Genomic DNA, 13,842 nt, shown 5'->3' on the forward strand with positions numbered 1-13,842 from the left:
TTCTTGCTTTTTTCCTAGTTGCTCACAGGGCAACTAGCCTCGTAAGCATTTCTGGGTGTCCCCAAAGGTACCTGAGCTCAGAAGTAAGTCTGTCAACAGAGTATCCATGCAGCATCCACCTTGTACATTTCACTCTGCTCTTCTGATGGTCCTCACCACTGAGGCTACTTTTGACTGTGGTCATGCCAATGATCTGAGTGCTCCCAAAGCCAGTAATTCTTAAATTGCCAGAAAGGCACTCTGTTCTCTGTGGAAGGGGGAGTAAAGCCCCCTCCTAAGAAACCTAAGATACAATTCTTGGCTAATCATCCCCTTTATCCCCAGAGCAGTTTCTTTATCCACGTCCTTCTGGCTTTTTATTTCCCCCTCTAACCTCTCTAAGCCCTACCTAGGGGATATGACAAAACAAAACAGAATAACAAAATAAGTCTCCAGGAACTGATGATGGTAAGCTGCTATTGGGTCTCTCCTAAAGAATTTTGTTTCCCCTTTCTAGAAACCAATGCAGACGTGTGCATGCACATTACATCCCCCACCTCTTTTCCGGCACACACCACACAAAAGCACATACACTGTATGCACAAAGACATCTTCATCTCCTAGCACTTCGGGGGATATTCCCATACAAGGCTGAATTCACTTTGGGATGAGCCAGCACCATCCCTATTCCATGTATGTTTCTGCAAAAGAAATGGACAAAGGAGTACCTCAGCAATCACAGCTCAACAGTCAGATATAATAATACTAAGCATGGAGTTGGAGCAATAGCGTGGCATAAAGTGAAGTGCATGGACCCTGATGCCAGCCTGACCTGGATTCAAATCTCACCCTGGTCACGTTTACTAACTGGGTGGTCTTGGACAGATCACTTAAGCACTCTGAACTTGTTTTCAATTCTATAAATACCATCTCTTTGGAGGGCTATAAAAATTAAAAATCGCACAGGCGCAGCGCCTGTACCTAGAAGGTGCTCAATAAATGAAAGCTGCTGTTACTACATTGGTGTTGGAAGCTCGGGATGCTACTTGTGAAGGGGGCACGGAAGAAAGTTCAGACTGCCACCATACCCTGAGGGCTCATCTAGTATAATTCCCTCATTTTATGGTTGAGGACGCTGAAGCCAGAGATAGGAACAGACTTGGTCAAGGTCACACAGCAAATCAATAACAGAGCCGGGTCAAGATTCCAAGTGTCTCTGGAAAGGTTCAGCCCAATGCTCCTTTCTGCAGCTCCTATTGTCCTCTGATATGACAATGTGTACTCCTATTCTGCCCCTGGGGATGTCCCCTCAATGGATGGGCACGAGAAAGAGCAGATGAGGTGTTTCTGGTGAAGCCCAGGCCAGTACAGCCATCCCCGTCGCCATGGCAACCCCAGCTCGATTAGGGAGTACCAGCTCCTCTGGCGCCCCCTCCCATTCACGCAGCGGACGTGACACGTGCGGCGGGGTCACGTGTTGTTGTTGGGCCGGGAAAGCTGCTTCCGGGTCAATGCAGGACACTGGGCTCCGGCGGCCAGATTTGGGGTCTAGGTGAAGCGGAGCCGGGCCGGGGCCGGCCGGGAACAGGCCTGAGGCTGAGCGGCGGCGACAGCGGTGGCCGGGAGGGGGGAGGAGAGGCGCAGCCGGAGGAGCCGCCGCAGCAGCTCCCCCGCCTCCCGGGCTGAGGGGTGAGTGGAGCCAGGCCCGCCAGCTCTACCGGGCTCTCGAGGCCCGAGGCGCTCCCCTCCGGAGCCGAGGCGCGGAGGGTCGCTCCTGCAGGGTGCTGGGATAGGACACTTGGGCAGGGGCTGAGAGCCACACGGGGCCTGTCTCGAGCAGCTGTGGGGATGGGAGACCTGCTCTGGGGCTAGAGGGAGGATGGGGCCTGCCTGGCCTGGGCTAGGGCGGAGCTGGGAGGGTCTTGGGCTGGCCTGGGCTGGGGGGTGGCCCCGGGTTGGAGGAGGGCGTGTTGGGGAGCCTGCCCGGGTTCCTGGGAGAATCCAGGCGTCTCACCGTGCCCCAGCGTGGGGGGATGGGTAGATGCCTCCTAGCTGTTAGAAGAGGGAGACGTGTCTGGGACTGCTGGGGAAATAGGAAACTTGTCTCTGAACTACTGAATCCCAGAAAAGAGGACATGTCCCCAGGGAGGTTTGCTGGGGGAAGGACTGGCATGTCTAGGCCCTTGGGACATTAGGCCTGCTCTTACCAGGGCTGATAAAAGGATGTGGTAATTGAATAAGGGCTTTTGGGATAAAAGATTTGCGCCAAGGTTGGGAGACTGAGAACGAGGGTGTTGGAATAAGATGGGGACTGACAGGAGGGTGCTGGGATCTTGGGGGAAGTAAGGATCTGTGTGGAGCTTCTCTGTTGAGTTCTAGGTCTTCTAGTAGGAAGACATTTTGGGAATTGGTGAAGAGAGGAGATTTAATACTGTCTTTTCTTGGAACACGGTGATTCCAGAAGTTGTAGTTGAGGAAAGTTGGTTGGAAGTGTTGAACTGTATACAGTCAGTGGAGGAAGGAGGAGCTCTACTCTGAAGGTTGCTAGGCTACAAAGAACTTATAGGCAACGCCTAGGGCTGTTGAGAGAAGCTGGCAATGCTTTCAAGTCCAAATACAGGCTGAGCTGGGGCTTGTCCCTTGTTCACGTCATGCTGCTGTGGAGCTCTTAAGTTAGTTTCCAGTAGTCTATCTTGAGCAAGGAGTATGAATAGGTGCCGAGGACTGAGGAAAACATTCACCCTTTGGGTCCTGAGCAGCGTTAGACCCAGATCTCTAGGGTGGTAACTTTCAAACTTAAAAAAAAAAAAAAAAAAAATCATGCCCCACAGTATTAAGTATGGCTTACATTCAGATCTAGTACATGCCTAGGTATGAAGGGAAACTTTCACAAAGCAGTATTTACCTTTATTACATATGATATGTTCTGCTAATTTCTATTATATTCCACCCTCTTGCATTAAAAAAACCTGCTGGCTGACATTTACTAAATTGATGATTTGTGGGTCACAACTTGCAGTTTGAAAAACACTGAAAAGCGCATTTATTTGGCTTCAGCGTCCTCATTCTGTAAGCTTCTGAAGAGCAGGGATGATTCTAAAAAGATGGATTTTTTTGGGGGTGGGGGAGAGGGAGGGCAGCTAGGTGCAATTGATTGCTTCGGTTTAGACGTTTATACCACGTAGATATTTGACCTGTGTTTTCTGAAGTACCATAATCTTGATCTTCAATATCTGAAAGTTGTCAGATCATTTGATTGATGAAATTTTGTGTATGCTTGTGTGTTTTAGTTTTCTCTATCCTTTGCTGTGTCTGAGAAATGTGAGAGGCCTGGTTCCACTTAGTTGCTTTATCACCACAACATAGTTAAAGAAATGTTATTTTACTGTTCCAATGTTGTGAAGATACACTGATTTTCTTTTCTGCTATTTAGAAACATCCCAAATTCTTCTTACTCCAGTAATATGATATACTTTTTGTTACATGATGAAAATTATGTGAAAAATACACGATAAAATATATACCAAAGCCATAGACATATATAAAAGCCTTACAGTCTGTGACTTTGGTATATATTTTAAACTTAATCATCAACCTAAGTATAACTTTGAATCAGTTAACATCTTAATTCCCCTTACAAAAATTTTAGGTGGGGTCCTTAGAAAAATGGTATTAATTCATAATAAACATTAATGACTGTTGGTGAACAAAGTGAGAGTCCTTCATGTAATGTTAAATGTTGTAATGTTAAAGTCTTTTGAAAAGTTGTTACACAGCCTATTGCTGCAGGACATTGAGTGTCAAAGGATGTTGTCTAATTTCAGTAGGTACACAGGGTATGTATTTAAGACCAGTTTAATAGCGTTTCTTTTTGTTGAGGATGAGTTCATATTATTTGTAACATAGAATTCAAAGACACAGTCATCAGGACAGAAGTACCCAAATTACACTCAGTGGGGTCACACTCTTGATCAAATGCTTTATGAAAACATTCTATCACCTTCAAACTTTGTGTGTTATAAATCTTTCTTGCCTTTAATTGTTTCTTAGGTACTGATAGAGGAGTTATGCTGGCATATATCAGCCGTCCTTTAAAAATGACCTCTTAATCAGGGAAATATTGTTTGTTTTAAAATACTTAACTTTAATGAATGTTTAAAGAAGACTTTCTTTTGTGGTAGGTGCCTGGAACATTAAGGAAGATTCTTATTTATATCATTTTTCTGGGAATCGTGTTCTTGTCAATAAACAGTTATGGAGAAGTGACCCTGAGTGATTGTGTGTGCTTTTTAATAGTTTTGTTTCTTCTTTGATCCTTAGACTCTTAAGCATGTCCACCTGTAGCAGGCTCTTTTCCCCTTCTGATTTTTGCTTCCAAACTACTACGGTTTTGAAAATCAGATGCTTATATTTGTTATATAATACTTTTTTTTTTCTTTTCTTAGTGTGTGACATGTATGTTGGCTACTTGGAGGCCAATTTACTTAGTCCTGGGCTGTGTTTTAAATAAGTGAACTCTTTATATATTTTGGGCCTGGTTAGCTGTGTAAGAAGTAACGTGAAACTGATAGTGATACAATTTGGGCTTAAAGGGTGAAGGAATCATTTGCGATTGCTGCCTTTCTCCTACACGTGATAGTTATTAAGATTTACCATTCCTCCCTTTTTCATGCTACCTGTTCTGCCTTATTTCTTCGGGATTAGAATGGTAACAACCGGAATATTCCCTTTGTCTTTTGTTTCCATAGCTTCATGAAAGTACTCTTCCAAAGAATATCGCTATGATTATTTCATTTCCCTCCTCAAAAACCATTAGCTGCTTTCCAGTACAGGGACAGGCACTGCATAAAGCCCATAGTGGTTAGCTTGACATTTAGGGCCTTCTACAGACTTTCTCTACTTTTTTTTCTGGCATCATCATTAGACTCGTAAATGCAGTTCCTCTGCCTGCCAAGGCCTCTGCTCATGTACCTTCCTATGTGTGTAAAATTATCCCGGAAAGTCTGCATATAAAATGTTCCCCTTCTTTATGAAATCCTACACCCTCTCATTTCATTTCAGATGACCTCTCTTCTTTGAAGTCTTTGTTGCTTATGTTGTCTGTACTATTTTTGCTATATTGCTTTGTATTATTTGTGCACCTTATTTTTATCCCTTTTAGATTATAAATGCCTAGTGAGCACGAGGCTCAAATACCCATGAATCACTAGGACATCTAGCACAGGGTCTACCAGAGCATAGTTCATAGACCAAGTAGTTCAGAATTGACTGAACATATGGTTAAAAATGCAGATCCGGCAAGGCATTGTGGCTCACATGTATAATCCCAGCACTTTGGGAGGCTGAGGTAGGAGGACCGCTTGAGTCCAGGAGTCGAAGTCACCTGGGCGATGTAGGGAGACCCATCTCTATGAAAAATTTAAAAATTAGCCAGGCATAGTGGTACATGCCTGTAGTCGCAGCTGCTTGAGAGGCTGAGGCCAGAGGATCACTTGAGCCCCAGAGATTGAGGCTTCAGTGAGCTGTGATTATACCATTGCACTCCAGCCTGGGCAAGAAGAGTGAGGCACTGTTTAAAAAAATAAATAAAATAAAGCAGATCTAACCTAGACTTACTGAATCAGAATCTCTGGTGGAATCTAGGAATCTGCATTTTATCAATCTGCCCAGATGATTCTTCCATACAGTAAAAGTTAAAAGTAACTGACTTAACATGATGCTTTAAATTGCAGTAGGCACTCATATTTTTCAGCAAGTGATGTTAATAAACTGAGCAGTATCATAGTTCAGCAAACTGGTTTAATTTTAGGGCCTTGAAGTCAGCCTAGATTTGAGACCTGGCTCTGTCACTAGCTCTGGGCCCGTAACCTCTCTGCTTCAGTTTTCTGATCTGCAAAATGGGTAATAGTACCCCTTATAAAAGTGTTGTGGTAACTGGGTGAGATAATACATATAAAACAACACAGTACACAACACATAGTAAACTTACGATAGATTTTATCTGCTGTCATGATGATGCCTAGCACAACAGTGGTCACCAGAGTAATTAATAAAGCATCGTGAGGAGAGGTTCCAGGTCAGTCATTGTTAATACACAAATTGCTCATATGGTTTTAAGAACTAAAGCTTAAAATATTTTCCATTTTACATTAACAGATTGTGGCCCTATGTGGTGTTTAAAGTCATAAAGATGTTTTGCCGTCTTTAGAAGAATTGGTGTCAAATTAGCATGTCCCCTTCATCTTCCCACTGATGGAAGAATAAAGTGCAAACTTTCGAATGGTGGACCTTAGCCCCTTACCGTGTGGCCCTACCAATTCTTTATTTTCTAGCCGTCCTCCCACATATACTCTACACCAACTACACTACATTTCTCACTTTATTTTGCATCTCTCACTCATTTGTATTTGTGCACATGCTATCCCCTTCTTTTCATCTAGTAAATTCCTGCTGCTGTCTTGTAAAACTCAGTTTTACATGTGACTGACCTCCTTAGTGAAGATAGTCAGTCCCTCAGTGTTCTCAAAGTCCTTCGTCCATACTTATTTATATATTACCTTTGTGTACATTTGTCTTTTTGGAGGGAAAACGATTTAATCCTGGCATGTATTCCCACTTCTGCCAAAAGGGGAGGATGTTTGTTTATTTGACTTATATCAGCTCCTCCATTTGTCTGGACATCTCAGCTTTCACAATAGTAACTAGTTTATTGACCACTTACTTCATGCCAGGTACTTAATTAGATGCTTCAAAAACTTTATTTCATGTAATTTTCACACTAACTGTGAAATAGTTATTAATAGCTTCATTTTACAAGTGAGGAAGCAGGCATAGAGATAGGTAAGTAACTTGTTCAAATTACACAGTAGAGTCATAAGTGAACTCAGAACTAATTGAAGACCATGCTTTTTTAGTTACAGTGCTCTTCTAAAAATGAAATGTAAACAGGTAGCACATTTCCCAAACTTAGGATCTTAAAACTGTGTGAAACTTTGATTAATCACTAATCATTCTTAGGAATGTGAACCATAACAAGTACTATTGTGAAAAGTTATTTAAAACTGTTCTTGGAATAATGCGTTTCCAGTGATTTTCAAAATTTTTCTTTCTTCTCATTCTGCCATTGGTGAGCTTCATTTTCCTTTCACTGTCAGAAGGTGTTGCTTCATGTCTATTGATAATAAAATTCACTTTCCATTTATCCAATGAATATTTTTTATCATATGCCAGACACTGCTCTGTACAAAACTGAACTGGACTGACAAATCCCTGCTTGTGTGGGACCTGTTTTCTGCTGGAGGACAAACACTAAACTCACAGATTATTATTATGATACGTGCTATAAAGAATGACAGCGGGTGAAGTCACCATGGGTGATGGTGGCAGTAATGCTGTTTTTGATGGGGTGGTCAGAAGCAGCCTCTTGGAGAGGGTGACATTCGTGTTTAAATTTGAGACCTAAACACTGAGATGAAGCATCTCTGCCAAGAGACAGGAAAAGCGCAGTGCTGCAAATGCAAAGGCCATGGGGGAAATCAGCTTGGCAAGTCTGAGAGATAGAAAGCCACGGAGGCTGAATAGTGGGCTAGGAAAGGAGTGGCAGAAAATGAGATTAGAGACGTAAGCAGTGATCAGATTAAATGAATCCTTGGTGACTATGATGAAGAGATTGGATTTTATTCTGCATGTGAAGAGGAGCCATTGGAGAGTGTAAAGGACATGATTTGACTTAAATTTTGAAAAGATCACTTGGCTGCTTTGTGGAGAATGAATTGTACAAGAGTCAAGAGTGACCAGGGCGGAGGCTAATGCAGAGGTTCTGGTGAGCAGTTGATGATGGCTTCAACAAGAATAAAGTGATAGAGATGGACAAAATTGGGCAAAATTGGGATATTTTGGATGTGGTATTGATAGGTCTTGCTGGTTAGTTACATGGGGTTATGAGAAGAAGAGAAAAGTCAAATATAACTTCCAAGATGGGAAAGAGTGGAGGGTGAGCAAATTTGGAAAGGGAATTCAGTGTTCCGTTTTTGCCTTCCTGATCATACTATCCACAAAGGATACCACTATTCTGAATTTTGTGTTTTTTCTCTGCCTTTTCTTTACAGTTTTTGCCACATAGGTATGTGACCTGAAATGATAAGATGGCTAATTTCCATGTTTTAAAATTTTGTATAAATGGAATTATACTGTATATATTCTTGTGATTTTTTTTTAACCATTCAGCATTGTTTTTTTTTTCCTGCCCTGTGTGAACAAATCAGCATTGTTTTTTAAAAGCCATTTGTGTTGATGAGGAAGTAGGCATAATGAATTACCAAATGTTAATTTCCATTGCTGTGTGCCATTTTATTTTATGAGTATATTGTAATTTATCCAATTGCCTTTCTTAGATGTAAGGGCTTCTCCACACTACACTCCCTCTGCCCCCTGCCCGCACCGGCAATTCCCCCAGGGTTTTTGCAGTTTTAAGCAATGCTGTTGTTACGGACATTCTTTTACTTGTTTCCTGGTACACACTACAAGTTGCTGTGCAAGTTCCTGTAGAGTTTATACGGAGAAGTGGAATCGCTAGATCATAGAGTATGTGCGTCTTCAACTTTACTAGACAGTAATAAATTGTTTTCCAACGTGTTTGTACTGATTGATACTCCCACTGGCTACATTGCCAGTTTCTATTCTTCTGCATTTTCTTCAATACTTGATATTGTTGGAGTTTTTAAGTTTTGCTGATTTGCATAAAATGGTATTTCATTGAGATTTTAATTTTTGTCTCCGAAAATTATTGAACGTGAGCATCTTTTACATATGTTAACCATTTTAAATTTTATCTTCTATTATTTGTTTATGTCTTTTGTCCATTTTCCTATTAGATTGTCTTCTTCTTCTTACTGTTTTTAAGAGTTCTCTATATTACATGTGTTGCAAATATCTTTTTTTCCAGTTTTTGGCTTGTCTTTTCATGTTTTTAATGTCTTTTGACGATCAAAAGTTTTTCTTTTTTTTTTTTTTTTGAGACAGGATCTTGCTCTGTCACCAGGCTCGAGTGCAGTGGTGTGATCTCTGCTCACTGCAACCTTCACCTCCTGGGCCCAAGTGATCCTCCCACCTCATCCTCCCAAGTGTCTGGGACTGCAGGCACATGCCACCATGCCCGACTGATTTTTTTGTAGAGGTGGGTCTTGCTATATTGCCCAGGCTGGTCCTGAACTCCTGGGCTCAAGTGATCTTCCTGCCTTGGCCTCCCAAAGTCCTGGAATTACAGACGTAAGCCACCATGCCTGGCCAAGTTTTCATTTGACTGCTCAACTTTTTGTTAATGGATTTTTAAAATGTTTTCTTTATGAAATATTTCCCTAAATCAAGATCATAAAGTTCTCTTCCTATTAGAAGAAATAACTTATTTTTTTCTCAAGGAGATAAAGTTTGCTTTCATATTTTGTGTGGAGGTGAATTTTTTGGTAAGGATTCAATTTCATCTTTTCCCAGATTGTTATTCACTGTCCTAGCACCAATTATTGAATAGCTTAATGTTTTTCTACTGATCTCTATGCTACTTCCCTGCCATATTTACATGGGCATGTTTCTGGGCTCTGTTTTCTGTTTCATTCGTCTATTTTTCTTACCCAGGGTAAGAATACAGTTGATTCTTGTTATTTACAGTACTTTTATAAAGTTGCCATGAACAGTGAGTTAGTGAATATGGAAATTGTTACTCCTAGGGGAAATATAGGGTTAGGTTCCTGTGAGCCTCTAATCATAACATTTTGTCAAGTAATCGATAGATAATTTTGTTTTATATTAGTTTCTGTGTAAATATATTTAATATGTATCATTGATTCGTTAACATTGAATTCACTGCAAACAGCCCTACATTCATGCCTGAATAAAGTGATCTAATTGTGTATTTTCTCCATAAGGCATATTGCAGCTTCTTTGTGCTTTCGAAACACTAGATGGCATTTCAACACTACCCTTGGGGACCACTTAAATAGTGAAGTCACCAACCAAAAGCACAAAAATATGAAAAGCATGGCACTGGATAGATCATGGAAAGGACACTTGTTTATATTGTGAAAGCTGAAACAAGAAGGCATAGTGCCACCTTGTTCTACCTCAGCAGGGAGCATACACATTGAACAACTCAAATTTTTTGTTACTTTGTGCTTATCTGCAAATGACCACGAAAATGCTGCAAGTGTTGATTTTGTGGTAACGAGTACCTTTTGGCAAGTAGGGAAAATTGCAGATAGGGAATTTGTGAAGAATGAGACTCAACCTATGAAATACTGGGAGAGAGGCAGTTTTTTAGGAAACTTAGCATTAGCACTTTCCCCTCTCTGTCATATTTACACATATCTTTATAGCATTTTATTTTAAGAGAATAATGCTGTGAATCTTTCTAATACTAAGTGTTCTGATAGATGCCATTATGTCAATAAAGAGACTTCTTTTTTGAGAATACCTTTATTTATAATCATGTTATTATTTAGTTCATAGGTAAATTGAAGCAAATAATTGTAGGAAATAATTGCAACTCTTAAAATGTTGAAAACAAGTCTAAACTATTAAACTTTTATTATATGAGAGTTGTATTAGGATATTTTCTCATAGGCATTATTAATAACTTAAGGCATAAGTTTTGTAAAGGGAAATACCATTTGGAGGTTGAAATTTAAATATTGGCTCTATTAGTCCCTCATTAGTGACAATTTTCCTCATGACCATTGATAAAGGATTCCAAGAAAAAGATGAATGAAGATTGTATACATCGTAAATCAGATCTCCCACTAAATGTATTTATTGAGACTTGGCTGTTTTATCCCTCATGATTTAAGATCCTCAAGTGAATTATTTGCATTAATTTGATAAGTGCTGAGAGTAAGAATCAGAAATGGTAGACCTCACCTATGTTCATCTTTTTTATATAGCATACACTATATTCCTGTGTTTTTCAAAAATGTTTATTTTATAGTAAAATGTACATAACATAAAATTTATTTTAACCATTTTATTTTATTTTAAAAAAATTTTTTTTAATTTATTTTATTTTTTATTATTATACTTTAAGTTCTAGGGTACATGTGCATAACGTGCAGGTTTGTTACATATTTTAACCATTTTATAGTTTAGTGGCATTAAGTACATTCACATTGTTGTGCAACCATCACCATCAGTCAGCTTCAGAATTTCTTCTTTTTCCAAACTGAAGCTTTGTACCTATTAATTAATAACTCCCCATTCCTCATGCCTTCTGGCTCCTGACAGTCACCATTCTACAGTCTCGGTGAACTTACCACTCAAGTTACCCCATGTAAGTGGAATCATACACCATTTGTTCTTTTGTGTCTAGCTTATTTCTTTTAGCATCATGTCTTCAAGGTTCATGTATGTTGTAGCATGTGTCAATTTTTTTTTAAAGCTGATAGTATTCCATTGTATGGATCTGCCACATTCTGTTTATCCATTTATCTACCTTTTGACTATTGTAAATAATACTGCTATGAACATTGGTGTACAAATAGGTTTTGACTCTTGCTTTTGATTCTTGGGTAGATTCCCTGAAGGGGAATTGCTGGGTCATATAGTAATTCTATGCTTAAGTTTTTGAGGAACAATCGTATTTTCCACACCAGTTGTACTATTTACATTCCTACCAGCAGTGCACATATATTCATCTTGAGTTACTGAGCAGCACCTATTGTTCTGAAGTATGGCATAAATTATTAACTCTTGCATATGAGTTGTATAGTATGGGTACAAAAATCATATATTCAGTATTAAATCTTTTGTGGTTGTGGTTTTTGCTGAATAATTTAACTTGCAGTGGCAAATATTTCTGACTACGACATGATGGCACCTCTTTTGGAATCTCCGTGGAGTAGATAAAATTATGTATTCTAGCTGTAGCTATGAAGAATTTTTGTTTCTAAAGTACTTTGATTTCAGAGTTTATTAATAAACCTACTTTTCATATTACATAAAATATATTTGGTATGCACAATCAAAAGTGATTAGAAAACCTACTGATTAGCACATTTATGGGGTGTCAGTTATATGCAAGGTTCCAGTATATGATAGATGCAAAGAACCATTAGGATATGGTTATTACTCTCAAGAGCTGTACAGTTTGAAGACACAAGACAAACACATGAAAGTTACATTGCTACACATGAAAAATAAGGGTATATTATTTAAAATGAAAAGATGACATGCCAGTATGTGATTAATCGCCTACTGAGTATTTGGAGGCAAGATTAACATGAGCTTAGCTCAAAGGAAATATCACTATCGGGAGAGGTATCTGAAAATGCTTCATCTCTAAAGTATATTTTGAGTAGTGTGTTGAAGGATGCATAAAATTCAGATAGGTGGAGAGGTAAGGGCAAGCTCTTCCAATTAAGGAGGAATAGCATAAATGTCAGACATTTTTACTGTGCCAGCTCATTAATTGGCATTAATTTAGCATAGTCCTTGGACCTAAAAATTAGATTAAATCTATTGAACAAAAATTGCAAGTTAGTTCTCCAGCTCTACATTCTGTTCATGCTACCATGTTCACTGAATGGTGATGGTAGTAGTAATACTGGTAGCAGGAGAAGTAACAGTTAGCTAATATTTGTTAAGTGCTTTCTATGTGCCAGGCACTTTGCTAACCACCCTTTACCAATATTATCTCCATTCATTCTTTGGTAACCCTATGAGCTAGGAGTTGCGGGCTACTATCCCTTCCTGTGAATGAAGAAGGGTAGACTTAGAGAACTTAAGTAACTTGCCCACAGTTGCACAGAGTAGTGGAATCAGTCAGGATTTACATCCCCAGGGAGTTTAGTTTTAGAACCAGCACTTATTACCACTGGTCAATATTGCCATAGCACTAAATGTAGGAGGGGCTAGTGAAAAAAAAATGTGGATTTTTTTTTTTTTTTTTTTAATGACCTGCAAACTTTTGCAACCTTTATGTGTGATTGATGTTTCAACATTCTGGCAATCCCTGGTTATTAGTCAGGGTGGTTTGTAAACTGCTCTGAAAAGCTGTAGAGTGATGAACTGGTGGTCTGTTCCTAATGAGGCTTTTCCTTAACATGATGGCTTCTGTAGCTGCTGGAGAGCACAGATAATGGGGGTAATCTGTTCTGTAAACAGCTAAGTAATGACCTTAAACTTGTGTGTTCACAGCGGAAAGAAAACATGCATATACAATTTTCTTCTGATGAAACCTAATGTATTCAGGAAAAAGAATCTTGCTTTTTGGAAGGATGGAAAAGTTGGGAATAATTTTTTCCCCTTTGATGATTAGACCAGTCAGTACTGTTGCTTAATTTTTTGGCTCAGTTACTTTGATGTGGTTACAAGAGGAATTTTGGCTGTAATGGATTTCATACATTTTTGTAAGTTATGTTTCCATGTCTTCTGTGTGATGTTGTGTACTGTTGACATGAAATACTCCTTTTTTGGTAAAGATGGAATGGCTTGACAGATTAGAGCTACAGAAAGTATGACTTAGCATGCTGGTAAGGCCACAAAAACCCAAGCAAGTTCCCCCAGTTTCGTATCCTGTAAATAGAGATAAGTTAGCTTTTCTGTTTCAGAGAGTGCTTATGGAAAATTACTAGGCTTTAAAATGATTGTTAATTTCAGTACAGGGACATTTGGTTGGGAGACATCAGTTCAAGAGTAAATATATCTGATCCTGCTTTGAATAAATGTAACTTTAAAGCCTTGGGATTTTACCAAATCGAATTCTGGGCCAAATAGAAAGGTAGGAGTAGATGTAAATTTGTTTGTAAAGGAGTTGGGGATGTGTGTGGTGGGGCAGGGTGAGGGTGGAGGGATGGGCAGGGTTGAAGTCTCCTTGGAAGC

The 13,842-nt window shown here is 39.5% G+C and overlaps 1 protein-coding gene across 5 annotated transcripts in view; it reads left to right on the forward strand.

Annotated features, from left to right (window-relative positions):
* Positions 1–1,471: 1,471 nt before the first annotated feature.
* The window catches only part of LOC126936555 (tubulin-specific chaperone cofactor E-like protein), a 168,303-nt gene continuing 155,932 nt past the window's right edge, over positions 1,472–13,842 (forward strand). For 2 of the 5 annotated variants that reach the window (XM_050759295.1, XM_050759291.1), the window contains exon 1: positions 1,472–1,668. The gene's annotated coding sequence lies outside the window, so the exon portion shown is untranslated. Of the gene's footprint in view, positions 1,669–11,045; positions 13,742–13,842 lie in introns of those variants that run through there. The other 3 variants (XM_050759292.1, XM_050759293.1, XM_050759294.1) reach the window with 2 other exon arrangements.

This window comes from Macaca thibetana, chromosome 14 (assembly GCF_024542745.1).
Source record: "Macaca thibetana thibetana isolate TM-01 chromosome 14, ASM2454274v1, whole genome shotgun sequence".
In the NCBI taxonomy this organism is placed as follows: Eukaryota; Metazoa; Chordata; class Mammalia; order Primates; family Cercopithecidae; genus Macaca; species Macaca thibetana.